This window comes from Cynocephalus volans, chromosome 11 (assembly GCF_027409185.1).
Source record: "Cynocephalus volans isolate mCynVol1 chromosome 11, mCynVol1.pri, whole genome shotgun sequence".
Taxonomy (NCBI): Eukaryota; Metazoa; Chordata; class Mammalia; order Dermoptera; family Cynocephalidae; genus Cynocephalus; species Cynocephalus volans.
In genome coordinates this window covers 70,478,155-70,492,905 of record NC_084470.1, presented here as the reverse complement: position 1 = coordinate 70,492,905, position 14,751 = coordinate 70,478,155, and the positions used below count along the sequence as shown (strand labels likewise).

Sequence of the window (14,751 nt, the reverse complement as noted above, 5' to 3'; positions counted from 1 at the left end):
AATTGGAAATTCCTCCTCTCGCAAGGCTGCCCTCCGCTGCTCCCACTGCCCCCATCAAAGCGCGGCCCTCACAAAGCTCGACCCCTGTGTGCACCTGAGCCCACCCGGCCGGCAAGTCCGAGGCAAAGAAGGGGAATCTAGGGGAGACGTGATTCATACAAACACCGAGCAGTGGTCTTTAAGAGAGCGAGGGCGGCTGTTTCTCAGGGGAGATGTCCCCACGGCCCCCATTCCCAGAGAGGCATAACTCCGCTGGGCAAACCCCAGGCCGCGGGGTGAGTGTGGACGCACGTCCTCACTCGGCCTCCGAGCTGTGTTTCTGAGCTGTGGCAGGGGCTCCGTACGGCTCCGGGGGCAGGAGGACGCGCAGAAAAATGGGGGTGCCGAAGACAAGACGGTGTTTTGTCTCTCAACCCCTCGAGGCCATCCCCGAACCTGCAAAGGGGGCACTCGTTGCCAGTCCCCTCGGAGCGGGTTCCCGAGGGCAGCGAGGGCGCCTGCGCCCTGCTCTGGAGCGCACGACCGGGCTGGGGAACCCGCTGCACCAAAACTGGGCGCTCCAGCCGCAGGCGGACAGTCGGCTGTAACCAGGGAGAGCCAAAACACCGGAGCACGTTCCTCTTTTTCTGGATTCAGATAACCCCCACCTCTGGGTATCCAGGAGCTGGTGGATGAGAGGACGGAAAAACGGGGGATTCTCCGTCCTTAGGGAAGCGAAGGATGAAAAGAGAATCGCCCCCTTTCTCCCGTCCCTTTCCCCGACTAGGGCAGAGGACGTGGCCTCCACCCCCAGGGACGGAGCCAGACAGCTTCGAGGAAGCTCGGGGCTGCAGCCCAGGCGGACTGCAAGAGTGGAGAGGGAGGCGGCCGGTCTCTGCCCTCCCCGGGGGCAGCGGGGACGGGGGTCTGCTGGCTGAGGGCTGTTAGTGCAGGGTCGCCGAGCCACACACCGTTACGTGCAGTGATTTATTATCGTCATCAATGGCCAATATTGTTCCTGTCTTAACCTGGCCAAAAAGGAACGGGTCGGGGTCTGCCAGCCGCGAACAGCCTGCAAAAGGGCAGAAATGAAGGTAGGCAGGGCACGCGAGCTAAGAAAAAAATTCGCCCCGGCGCCTACAGCAACCCAGCCACCGACCCGCCCGCAGCGCCCCGACCCCGGGGCCCGGCCGAGAGAGTCGCGGAGGTAATCAGCCACGGGCCGGGGCAGCCACGGATCCCCTTAAACCGCCTGCCCTGCCTTCCCACTACGCCCAGGCCGCTGCGCCCAGGGAGGCTACCTCGCGCCAGCACCGAAGTGCAGCCCGCGCCCCAGCCCCGAGCGGGGGAGGGGGGACCGTGCGCCTCCAGCCCCGGAGACCAGAACGCGGGCTGCTCCCCATATCCTCAATCCTCCGCGGCCAGCCTCCTGCTTCCATTCCCCGAACACCGACCCTCCCGAAGGGTCGGAGAGCAGCAAAGCGAGCCCCCCCTTCTTACCTCCTTCAATCCACACAGGAGCGAAGGGCGACCCCGGGCCCCCAAACCCACAGGAGCATCCTCCCCATGGCCCCAGTCTCCCTAACCGCCCACAACTCTAGCCCTCCCGATTGGCGGCGGATCAGCAAAGCAAGTCCCTTTTTCTTCCGACCCCTACTCCCCCAGCCTCCCAAACCGGAGCGGGAGCAGACCCCCGCGTCCCCCGTTCCCCTCCCCTGCCTCCACCCTCCCCAATCACCAGCCTTCCTAAACCTCGCCAGAGCCAGCGGAGCGGATCCCGCTTTCCTCCTCGGCGCCCGGCCCCCCTCCACCCTCTCCGGGGTCCCCGGGACGGGCGCCTGAGCTCCGCGCCCTGGCGACAACTCCGCGTCCCCTCGGCGGCCGGCACTCACCGGGGAAGCACACGACATAATGGAGCACGGAACTGGTGATTTTCAGGAACAAAATCCACCAACACGGTTCCAGTAACCTCCGCATGTCCGAAAAAGCACATCGAAAAGAGGAAAGCGGGGGGTAAACTTGTTGAATAAGTTCTTGCCTCCGTGCGAGCCTCCGCTAAGCCGGGGTGCTTCCCGGGTTCGCCCGCTCCACGGGCCCCCCGCGCTCGGCGGCCCGGGTCCCCCTGGAATCCGGGAAGCCGCCGAGCGCCCCCCGGAAAATCTCAAAAAGTGACCGGGTACGCAGAGCCACGCTGGGGACGATCCTCTCGGCGGGGAAGAGCTGCTTTCCGTTCAAATAGGAGCGAGCCGAGCAGGCAGGGCGAGGAGTCGGCGGACGGCGGCGATGCCCCGGGCCCGGGGAAGGCAGGGATTTAGGCGGCAGCGGCGGCAGCGGCGAGCAGCCGAGGATCCCCAACTTGAGTCGGCAGCGCGGCACAGCCCGAGAGCCGGCGGGCGGCGGCAGGGCTGAGCGCGGCGCGGCGTCTCCGGGCTTCAGGCAGGCAGCTCCTTCCAGGGCCCCGGGAAGGAAGGAGGCATGTTTGCGAGCGGGGAAGGGGAGGGGAGAGGCGGGGGGAGCGAAGAGAGCCCCCCAAAATAGAAACGGCCGGAGGAAATGGAGGGAAACACAAAGGAGATCAGAGGGGCGCTGGGGCGAGGGCGCCTTCAGTCCATGCTCCTGAAAGTTGTGGCTCCGGCGCAGGCTGGGGAGGAACGGGGAGCGCGGGGCTGGAAACTGGCCATGCCTCCATACAGGAAGTAACATGTGAGCATGGATCCTGGCAGAGACTTTAAAGCCGGCGAGCCAGCGAGCGAGCGAGCAGGGAGCGCGCGGCGGCGGCGCGCGAAGAGGGAGCGCGCAGTGGCAACGGGAGCGCGCTGCCCGGGGCACCCGGCGGCGGGCGCGCGCACTCCGCGCTCTTAAAGCTGCCGCGCTTGGCTCCCGCCTCTGAGGGTTCACACAGCTCAGCTTTCCCCGCGCGGTCCCAGGAGCTGCGGGTTCTACTGGGGCAGTGTGGGGACTGGGAGTGATTTAACCCAATCCCGGAGAGGGAGAAGGGCAGCTGCCTTCTTGGGCCGGTGTGTCTTTGCCAGATTCCCGTGGTGCGAGGTCTTAAAGACGCCACGCGTTGCGCGAGTTTGGAGAGGTCCGCGATCCGCGTAGCTCTTAGATCCGGGACCGGGGTCGGGGGGCTCCCTGGCCGGGTCTGGGGACAGCAGGGGGGCGGCCTGATGCTTTTTTAGGGCGAGGGGGTTTCCTGTTCGGCTTCACCGCCCTGGCAGTGTCGCGCTGGGGCGCACCGCCTGCGCCCCCTGCTCGCGCCCCCAGCCCAGCGCATTCCCCTGCCTGGAAACAAAGCCGAGCGGCCTTTGCACTCGGGCTGCGTGGGGATTTAATTTTTTTTTTTTTTTTTTTTTCGGGCTTCCATTGGCCGAGTCCACGGCTGGGAGAGGGAGGAGGGGGCGGGATATCGATCCCAGGCTTGCAAAATCTTGCCCTTCCGAGCTCCGCGCCCCCTTTCCCGGCGTCAGCAGGGATGGTGGCGGAGTTTCCCCAACTCGTAGCTCGTGCAACGAAGGTTCCTGCACCCGGGCCTGACCGCGCGGAGGGCGCAGGAAGTGTACCTCTTACCCCCGGTAGGGTGAAAAGCAGCGCCGCGGGGCAGGACTGATTTCCTGGCAGCTGCCCAGGGAGCCGCTGTTTCTTTTGCAATCGGGGAGAGGCGTCCGGGGAAAATGGGAGGACTAGGCTTATCTGTAATGAGTTTTGTCCCTTGGCTCTCGGCGAGAAGATCTTTATCGCTTAGACTTCTAAGCGCCCTATTTTCCCTTCTTATGCTCGTGCTGAAAGTGAGGGAGGCGGGCTTTTGATTAAATGTGTAATTGAGCCAAGGCAATTAGCCATTTGTTATTTTTGCCTAATTTTTCTGCCTCTATTTAAAAGCGATCTGGACATGTTTTTACCGTGTCCCTGCTGTTTTCATCTCACCATGGCGGGGTCCCCCACCCACCCAAACATCCCAACCGGATGAGACGTTTTCAAATAATATACAGATGTTCGGAGATCCTCCCACTAGATGTGATTAGGAAAGCAGTTTCACACCCACACTTCTAAAAGAAAAGCCTTTGAAAAGTTACGTTTGGGATTGCAAACGAATAAAAGCCAGGAAGTTCCCGGGGAGGGCCTGAGCTCTATCTTTAGCTGGAAGGGGGTGAACACCCTCCCCCAGGGTGAGGAATAAGGCGAGTTTGTTTGCTTTGGAATTTGGTCCTTCCTGGTTTTGTTGGAATCGTGACTACCTCATAAATATGAGGGCCCTTTTTCTTGGAAGTGTTGTATTTAAGGGACGTTCTTAACTCAGTAGGAGCTTTGACACAGGTTAAAATGAGGTTGAGTGATAAAATGGGATAAATTCGAGGAATTTGAATAACACTTGGGTCAGCATCCTCAACTGAGTTTCCTCTGTAAAATGAACATTTAAAACGTGCCCTTTGTGGAATGCTTACTGTCTACCAGGCACCGTGCTGAATTCTTTCCTGAAACCATCTGCTCATTCAGCAAAGGTATTGAGCACCTACTGTGTGCGGGGCATACTGGGAACGCAGCCAGGAACAAAGAGAGGAAGGCCTGGGGCATTTTGGGAGCTTAGTTCCAAAATACTTGCTACATTCTCTTTGTAAGGAGTCCTTACAATTCTGCCAAGTGAAAGAATTACTTCCCCTATTTTATACACAAGGAAACATGCTCAGAGGAGTAAAATGATGGACCCCAGCCAGTGAGAAGCAGAAATGAGATTGTGACCTGGGGGCTGCCCAATACAGTGAGCAGAGTTGATGTGAAGGGTCCTGGGAGTGCCAAGGGAGGGAGAGCTAGCTACCCTAATGGGAAGATAAGGCTACAAAGAGAAGGTGCCAGTAGTGGTAACTTATTACCCCCAAATTTAGCAGCTTAAAGTAATACATACTTATCATCTCACATTCTCTGCTCAGGGTCTCATCAGGCTGAAATCAAGGTATGAGCCAGGCTTTCATATCTGGAGCTGGGAGTCCTCTCTTCCAAGCTCATTCAGATTATTGGCTGAATTCACTTCTTTGTGGTTGTAGGACTGAGATCCCTATTTTCTTGCTGTTAGCCAAGGGTTGCTCTCAGCTAGAGGTCCAAGCTGCATGAACCCCAGGAACATGGAAGCTTAATTCTTCAAAGCCAGCAGGAGAATCCCCGCACAGTAGGCTAAGAAGGAGTCTTGACAAGAGCGACTATCCCATCACTTTTGCTTAATTAAAGGAGTGACTATACCATCCCGTTTGTGGATCCCACCCACTCTCAAGAAGAGGGGATTACACACTGGGGGTGGGAATTTGGGGGATCATATTAAAATTCTGCCTGTTGTAGTGCTGGTGACCTATTTTGAGTATACACTGGTGGTTAAAGGCATTACTTCCCAAACCATTCTAGTTGGATTGTGATGTTACTTACATATGCATGACCATAGTTAATGTAACCACTTTGTGCCTCAGCTTCCTCATTTGTAAGGCAGGAATAATAGCTGCACGTACTCCTAAATTGGGAGGATTAAAAGGAATTAATATACATAACGTACTTAGAGCAGTGCCAGGCACCTAATAAGCATTTAATAAATGTAAGCTATTATTGTTATCTGCTCACCCACCATATGCGATAAGAAGTGAACGTCTGTTATTTTCTACCTGCTCAGTTACCATTTCTCTTCTAGTAGTAGCACCCGTTTTCTTTTGTGCTGATGTCCCCAGATGGTCTTGGTGAGTCTAACCCTTTCTTCCCCCACCCCTGCCCTCTGCACCTCACTGGCTCCGTATGGACACATGCCTCAGCCCTGACCATTGGGAGCATATCATGCTCTCACCTGACTGGCTTAGGGATAAGTACGTGTTTTCAATTGGTCCAGTGAGAGTCCAGCTTCCTCCTGGGTTTGCCAGGCTGTATGAACTTAAGCCTTGAACCACAGGGAGGTCCCCACTTGGGATCAGCCCATCTGAGGCTGAGGCTGACATACAGAAGACAGCCAAAGGGAGAGGTGAGGGCCAACAAACCCCTGATACTATCACTTGAGTCCTTGGATTAAGTCATACCTGAAACCTGACCAAATCCTGGACTTTTCAGTTACGTAAGCTGATAAATTCCACTTACTTCTTATGCTTCTTTGAGTTGGGTTTTTATTTACTGAAACTGAAAACCTGAAACCTGGAACCAGTAATGACGGATACGTAAAATGTCCACATTTAACAAAAAAGGAAGCAGGAGCTTTTAGAATTAAGTGATATAGTTGAGGACATTGAGATTTTAAACAACAGAAGTCTCAAGCTTCTGACACCAGATCTAGTATATCAATCATTTATTGTGTAACAAGTCACTCCAAAACTTAGTAGCCTGAACCAACAACCATTTTATTTGTTCTTGATTCTGTAGGCCTGCCATTTGGACTGGGCTCAGCTGGGCAGTTCTTCTGCTAGTCTTGTGTGAGGACACTTATGCAGCTACAGCACTAGCATCCAGAGGCTCAACAGGGGTTGCATGATCTCAGATGGCCTCACTCACATGCCTGGCAATTGGTGGGGGCTGTTGGCTGGGGCACCTCAATCCTCATCCATTGGCCTCTACATCCTATCTCAGTCTAATTCATAAAAGGGTCTAAGGGCAGTAGAAGAATGGGACTGACAGCTGCAAGGCATCTTGAGATCTAGACTTAGCAGTTGTATATATGATGTCACTTCCACTGCATTTAATTGATCAAAGCAAGTAACAAGGCCAGGCCAGATTCAAGAAGAGGTGGAAATAGACCCCAGTTCTTGATGGGAGGAGCAGCAAAATCACATTGCAAAGGGACGTGAATATAAGAATGGGAGGAATTGTTGTGGCCTTCTTTGCAAACAATCTATTTCATTTACTATTAAAACTGAATAGTGCCTGTTATGGGTTGAATTGTTGAAGATATGTTGAAAAAAGATATGTTAAAGTACCTCAAAATGTGACCTTATTTGGAAATAAGTTGTTTACACAGGTAATCAAGTTAAAATGAAGTCATTAGCGTGAGCCCCAATCCAATACAACTGGTGTCTTTATAAAAAGGGGAAATTTTGACACAGATACAGACAAGCACACGGGGAAGACAATATGATGACACAGGAAGAAGACAGCTGTGTGACTATAGTGATGCAGCTACAAGCCAAGGAACACTGGGGATTGTGATGGCTGGCAAACACCAAAAGCTAGGATGAGGCAAAGAATGCCCCTACTGGATTCAGAGAGAGCTTGGCCTTGATGACACCTTGATTTTGGACTCCTAGCCTCCAGAACTGTGAAAAAATGAATTTCTGTTGTTTTAAGCCACCCAATTTGTAATACTTTGTTATAGCAGCACTAGGAAACACAGAACTCATTAACCTTTCTCCCTTCGGTGGTTCTCATGTATAGACAAACTGCACTTGTGACTATACTTTCAACTTCACAAGTAAGTGCTTGCAAAACAGCAACAATGACAAAGCCCATTCTAGTCATCCTGACTTTAAATTGGGGGGCAATGTTTATTTTAGGGTAAAAGAAATTAAGACTTAGCAAAGCATGTTTATTCTTGAAAAAAAGTAACAAAGGAAAATCTTAAACTTCTTTAATAACAATATTAGTTTATAATATCAATTATAATATTAATATTCGTAATTACATAAAGCCCTATGTCTGGTGAGCAAAAGAGAATGAACACATAGTGGTGCTAATTAATACACTATTTTAAGAAAAGGATTAAATAATCATAGTAAACATTGATAAGGCTCTTTAGGTTAAAATTAACAAAAGCCCAAAATGAACCAACTGAAGCAAAGAAAGGAAGTTATTGATTCATATTACTGCTGGGAAATTCAAGACTTTTGGTAAGACTAGATCCGGGGGTTCCAACAATGGCTCCAAATTCCTTTTCACACTCCCATGGCTCTGCTCTCCTTGGCTTTGGCTTCCTTCTCTGGCTCCTGGTCTCACTCCTATTCTCAAATGGATATCTTTCCCAGTGTCCACCTTGATTCCCAAAAATGTGTTCTGATTAATCTTGCTTGGGTCCTGTACTCCTGTCCTGCCTGGACCAGGGTCCTGGACTTGGCTAACCCAGTGGTGGACGTGGGCCTCGCTCCTGATTTTCAGTACTTTAGAAGGACAAGAAGTAGGGGAAGGATAAGCAGAAAAAAATAGCTACGGTCTTGTTTAATACTTGACCACAGTCCTCTGAGGTGGGAACTATTACTACCTCTTTTTTAAAGTGAAAACTGAGTCACTGAGAGGTTAGGTAATTTGAAGTGAAACTACCACGGACCAGGGAATAAGGCAGAGACTCAGTTGCTGGGTACCCTAGTCTCAGAAATAAATCCTGAAGACTAGTTTTCGGACCTCAATGCCAATGTCAGTGCCAAAATCATTGTAATATGACGCACACATTGTAGATCCAAAGTAATCAGAGATGGTGACAAATTATGAACAGCAATCTTCATCACAGCATTTCCAGTTAAAAATGTCCAACTGGAGATCAATTAAAAAATTATTATATAGCCATTTAGTGGAATACCATTATGCTGCCATTCATGATGAACATGAACTTTTGAAACTGAACATGAGCTTTTGAAACTGAACATGTTAAAACCTAAAAAGTTTTCAGACAACTGTAACAATGATTTCCACAATTGTAGAAAATAAAGGACTTCAAATAAATACGAATTTTGTGAAAGCAATTGGTTTAGGTTTTTCTGCTTAAAATTTTCTACAGGAGTGAAAAAAAGAAAGCCTCCATATTTTTCTGAAATGGTTAATTATCCACATATACAAGGGTACTTCATTCAAAAAGTTTGTGGAAAAATGGAATTAAAAGATAATATGAATCTTACCATGAACTTTTTGAAGACTTCCTGCATAATGTCTCTGCAACCTAATCCGAGAAAAGCAAACAAACACCGCCCCCCTAAAAAGGAAGAAAATTCACATGCAAAATATTCATTAATAATACGAAATGCTCGTAAATTTGCACTGAAATGGGTACTTATATGCTTTTAGTGGAATATGAATTGGTATAAATGTTTCGAAAAACCATTGGTCAGTATGTATGAAGAGCCTCAAAAATGTTCATCTCTTTTGGCCCAGAAATTAACTGTTAGTACTCTCTAAAACAGAGTTAATCAGGAATGGAAATCCCTCAAAAATATTTGCAAAGATATTTTTTGCAACAATATTTATAATAGCAAATTATAAATGCACGACATGTTGAAAGACTCAACTTTATTAAAAAAAGAAATATATGCATATTAAATGATTGGAAGGACATACACTAAAATATTTACAATGATTATCTCAGGATGACAAAATTGCCAGTGATTTTTATTTTCTTCTTTAAATTTCTTATACATTTAAACTTTCCTGCAATGTAATTTTTAAAACAGACACATTTATTTTGAAATATTTAAAAGTCTAGTTCCCTTGATAATTTGTTCAGAATTGATCTGAACAAAGAAAATCTAGTCAGAAAGTTAAAATACAGCTTCTTATTCTTATGTGAAAATACAAGTTTCATTGTTCAGCCAGCACTCATTAGAGGATTCTCAAAATCCCTAGAAACATATTCCCTTCAAAATATCAAAAAGGGGGATACTAAGAAGCTGAGAGATCATCATAGAAGACCAAGTTGTTTTAAGAAGCATCATTGGAAAAGGGACATTTTGTATTGTATTACCAGAAACCACTATATACAGGTGGACTTATTTGAAACCTAACAAATGCAAAGAGTAGTATGACAGGTTATCATTAACTTTAATCCTTCTCTCCTTGTTAACATTTAATAACTGGTCATCTATATCATAATGCTTTATAAAGAACATTTAATCATGGATTTTTATTAACCTGCTATGGAAGACAGTGTTCACTGTCCATACAACAGCTCTGGTCCCTTCTTCCCTGCCAAAAGAACTCTGGTTTAGTTTGAAGTAGTAATGGACCCAGCCCCAATCGTGCTCACTTTGTCAGGTGTTTGATTTCCCATCTGCCTTTGCAACCAGGAATAACCATGTGATCCAGTTCTGGCCAATAAGACTAAAGCAGAAGACTGCTTGGCAGGGGAGGGAGAGACAGTGTTCTCAGAAAGCTTACTTTTAAAGAGGATACCAGATATCTGCCTCCTAAGAGAAGACTGTACCACCACCTATAAAGTAATCTTCAGAAAAGCTGAATGTGAATCTGTGAATCTGATCAAGCCTCTAGATTCAACTGTCAATTTATAACAACTACAGAAGGAGGAACACATTAAATGACATCACAGCAATGAAATCAGCAAAACCCAGACCATTGAAAACCACAGAGCAGTCTTAGTTCTTCAACAAAGGCATCGCAAAGAAAGAGAAAAAGGTATAATCCGTAGATTTTTAAAAACTATTTATTAGCCATATCAATCATTGGCAGGGGATTCTGATTCAAAGAAACTACAAAAAAAAAAAAAAAAAGATGACATTTACGAGACTATCATTGATATTAAGTGTTATGTTAATACCTAAATAATCTTTTTTTTTACAGCTGTGTACTAAAATGTTTGCAAATGAAATGATGGTCATTGGGACTTACTTCAAAATATCTCTGGAATGGGAGAAATAGGTAGGGACATAAAACATGGCTGGCTATTAGTTGATCGTTGCTAAATAAAACTATTTGATGGGTACATGGAGTTCTTTACATTTACTTATCTACTTTGGTGTATGTTTGAAATTTTCCACAATAAAATAATTTAAAAGTGCGTGGGGGGTAGATTTAGCTGATACTTTCTTTTCCCCTGCTTTTTCCTGACCAGGAAATGGATGTGGTGCTAGAACTGTAGCAGTCTTCCTGCCACCATGAGGCTTAAAAGCATGAATATGAGAATGGCAGAGCAGAAATACGGAAAAAAATCCTGGGTCTTCGGTAATATTCATGAGTTCCAGACTTCTTACACAAGAACCAATTTCTATTTGTTTAAGCTATTGTTGGAAGAGTTGTCTGTTACTTACTGCTTAAGGCATCCCTAACTGACACAATTATCATGTAATAAATCTGACATTCTCAAAATTGGAGTTTCAATTTCCTTTTTCACTATTCATAGCACATATAAATTTATCATTAAAAATGATAATATTTGGTATGAAGAGTTTATTGTTATACAGAATAATTTAGATATATACAAAATATATCAAATATTGCTTAGTTTTAAAAAGATTAAGATAGAGCTATAAATTCTGATGTGGAAAGATATTCAAAACTGTGCTGTCTAATATAGTAGCCAAATGCCACATGTGGCTATTTCAATAAAAAGTAAAATTAAAAATTCAGTTTCTTAGTTGCACTAGCTACATTTCAAGTGCTCAGTAGGTGTCAGTGGCTAGTGACAACCATGTTGGAGAGTGCAGAAGTAGAACATTTCCAACATTGCAGAAAATTCTGTTGGACAGCACTGGTCCAAGAAATATTTCACAAAGGTGCAAAAATAATTAAGTAGATTAAAGATTGCCTTTTTAACAAATGATGCTGGAGCAATTGGTCATCAAGAGACAAATACATATATGTATATATAATAAAAATTTTTAAATGAACCTCTACCTAAACCTTGCAATTTATACAAAAATTAACTAAGATGGGTCATAGACTTAAACATAAAATATAAAAGTATAAAACTTTTGGAGAAAAAATGAGAAAATTTTCAGGATCTAGAACTGGGCAAAGAGTTATTTGAGTTGATACCAAAATCAAAATCCAAAAAAGAAAAAGTTTATTGAAATTGTACCTCATCAAAATTAAAAACTTTTGCTTTGCGAAAGCTCATATGAAAAGGTTGAAAAGATAAGGTACAGAGTGGGAGAAAATGTTTGCAAACCAGATATCTGACAGAGGACTAGTATATAAAGTATTTAAAGATTTCTCAAAACTCAACAGTAAAAAAACAAATAAACCAACTAGAAAATGGACGAAAGACATGAAAAGACATTTCACCAAAGAGAATATACAGATGGCAAATGGAATTTTTCTGGACCCTGACTATAAGCTGTCAATATCCTGGTTGTGATATTGCATTATAGTTTTGCAAGATATTACTATTGGAAGAAACTGCAGAAAAGGTACATGGGATTCTTCTGTATTCCTTCTTTCCTTCTCTTTCTAATAATAGCTTTATTGAAATATTTCACATATCATAAAATTTAAAATTAAAAAATATACAATTCAGTGACTTTTAGTATATTCACAAAGCTATGCAACCATCACCAGTATTTAATCCCAAAGATTTCTGTACCTGTTACCTGTAGCTAAAGAAACCCTATACCCATTAAGCATTCACTCTCCATCTCCCCCTCCCCCATCCCCTGGTAACCCCAAATCCGCTTTCTGTCCTACGGATTTACCAATTTTAGATATTTCATATAAATGTAAAAATACAATATACGATCTTTGTAGATTGTACATACTACATGTGTGATCTCAAAAAATAAAGCTATTTTAATTTTTAAAATAATTTACTGTTGTGGCATAAATCTAGGGGTATTCACTAGAACAACTACAGGAATCCCAGCAATAATTTAATTTTATTATATAATTTTTGTTTTTACTACTTGTGAAATAAGAGAGATCTTACATACCTCTTCTGTGTAACCTTCCCTGATCATAACATTCAGAACTTACTGTACTTTCTTCTGAATTCTCACTCTACTTCCTTGGACCTATAAACACTAGTCAGGACCCTTGCAGTCATAAGTGTCAGAAATCCAAACCAAACTAGCTTAAACAAAAAATGAGACTTTAAAATCCTCAACAAAATACTGGCAAATTGAGTCCAGCAGTATATAACAAGAATAATACACCATTACCAAGTGTGGTTGACCCCAAGAATACAATGCTGGTTCAGTATTTGAAAAATCAGTCAATATATTTCATCATATTAACAGACTAAAGAAAACTATATGACCATATCAATTAAAGCAGAAAAAGCATGTGACAAAATTCAACACTCATTCATGATAAAAATTGTCAGCCAACTAGAAATAGAAGGGAAGTTCCTGAACATGATAAAGGGCATCTGTAAAAAACCACAGCTAAACTCACATTTATTTGTAAAAGACTGAATTCTTTGCCTCCAAAACTGGCAGCAAAGCAAGGATATCCACTCTTACCACTCTTATTCAGCGTTATTCTGGAAGTCCTAACCAGTGCAATAAGACAAACAAAAAAGCATACATATTAGAAAGCAAGAAATAAAACTGCCCGTATTTGCAAATGACACAACTGTCTACATAGAGAATACCAAGAAATTCACAAAAAAATCCCTAGTGAGTTTAGCAATGTTCTAGGATACAAGATCAACCTACAAAAATTACTTGTATGTCTATATATGAGCAGCACATAATTGGAAATAAATTCAGAAAACTCATTTACAATAAGCCCCCCAAAATGAAATACTTTGTATAAATCTAAGAATCCATGTGTAGGATCAGTATACCGAAAACTACAAAATGCTGATAAAAGAAATCAAACGTTAAATAAATGAGAGATACATCACGTTCATGGATTGGAAGACTCATTATAATTAAGATGTTAATTTTCGGTATATCTAGAGATGTATGCATTTCCAATCAAAATCCCAGCAGGACTTTTTTGTAGACATAGACAAGCTGATTTTAAGTTTATATGGAAAAGCAAAGGAACTAAAATAGCCCAGCAATTATGAAAAAGAAGAAAGTTGGAAGATTCTCATTACCCAATTGTAAGACTTGCTGTAAAGCTACACTCATCAAGTCAATGTGATGTTGGTGGAGGTATAGATACACAGAACAATTAAATAGAATAGAGAACCCAGCATTAGGCCCACAGAAAAATGGCCAATTGATTTTTACAAAGGTACAAAGGCAATTTAATATAGTAAGAATAGCTTTTTCACAAAAGTATTGGAACAATTGAACATTCATATGCAAAAAGATAATCCTCGGGCGGAGCCTGTGGCGCACTTGGGAGAGTGCAGCGCTGGGAGCGCAGCGATGCTCCTGCCGCGGGTTCGGATCCTATATAGGAATGGCCGGTGCACTCACTGGCTGAGTGCCGGTCACGAAAAAGGCAAAAAAAAAAAAAAAAAAAAAAAAAGGTAATCCTCAGCCTACACCTCACATCTTACCCTAAAACTAATTCAAAATGGAACGTAAATCTAAATGTAGAGCTTAAAACTATAAAAAATTTAGAAGTCATGTGAAAAACTTTTGTGTCCTTGAGTTGGCAATAACTTCTCCAATAAGACACCAAAAGTGTAATCCATAAAAGAAAAAATTTGATAAATATGACTTCACCAAAATAAAAAAAATGTCCATAAGATACTTTGTAAGATACTTAAAAGACAAGCTACAGATTTAAAGAAAATATTTGAAAATCATCCATCTAACAAAGGACTTGTATCTAAAATATTTAAAGGACTCTCAAAATTCAACAATAAGAAAACCAGCAAAAGTGGGCCATAGACATGAACAGACACTTCACCAAAGAGAATGATATATGGATGACAAATAAGCGCATGAAAAGTTGTTCAACATTATAATCCATTATAGAAATGCAAGTTAAATCACAACAGAATATCACTATGCATCTATTAAAATGACTTCAAAAAAGACTGACAATACCAAATGATGGCTGGGATGCATAGCAAATGGAACTCTTATTCGTTGCTGGTGGGAATATAATATAGTACAGCCATTTTGGAAAACATTTTGGCAGTTTTCTATAAAGTCAAACATATACTGACCATGCAACCTTGCAATCCCACTTTTAGGTATT

At 44.1% G+C, this 14,751-nt stretch overlaps 1 pseudogene; it reads right to left on the bottom strand.

The window, feature by feature from the left end:
- The window catches only part of LOC134390119 (receptor-type tyrosine-protein phosphatase gamma-like), a 153,172-nt pseudogene extending 151,216 nt beyond the window's left edge, over window positions 1-1,956 (bottom strand).
- Between the last annotated feature and the right edge of the window lie 12,795 nt (window positions 1,957-14,751).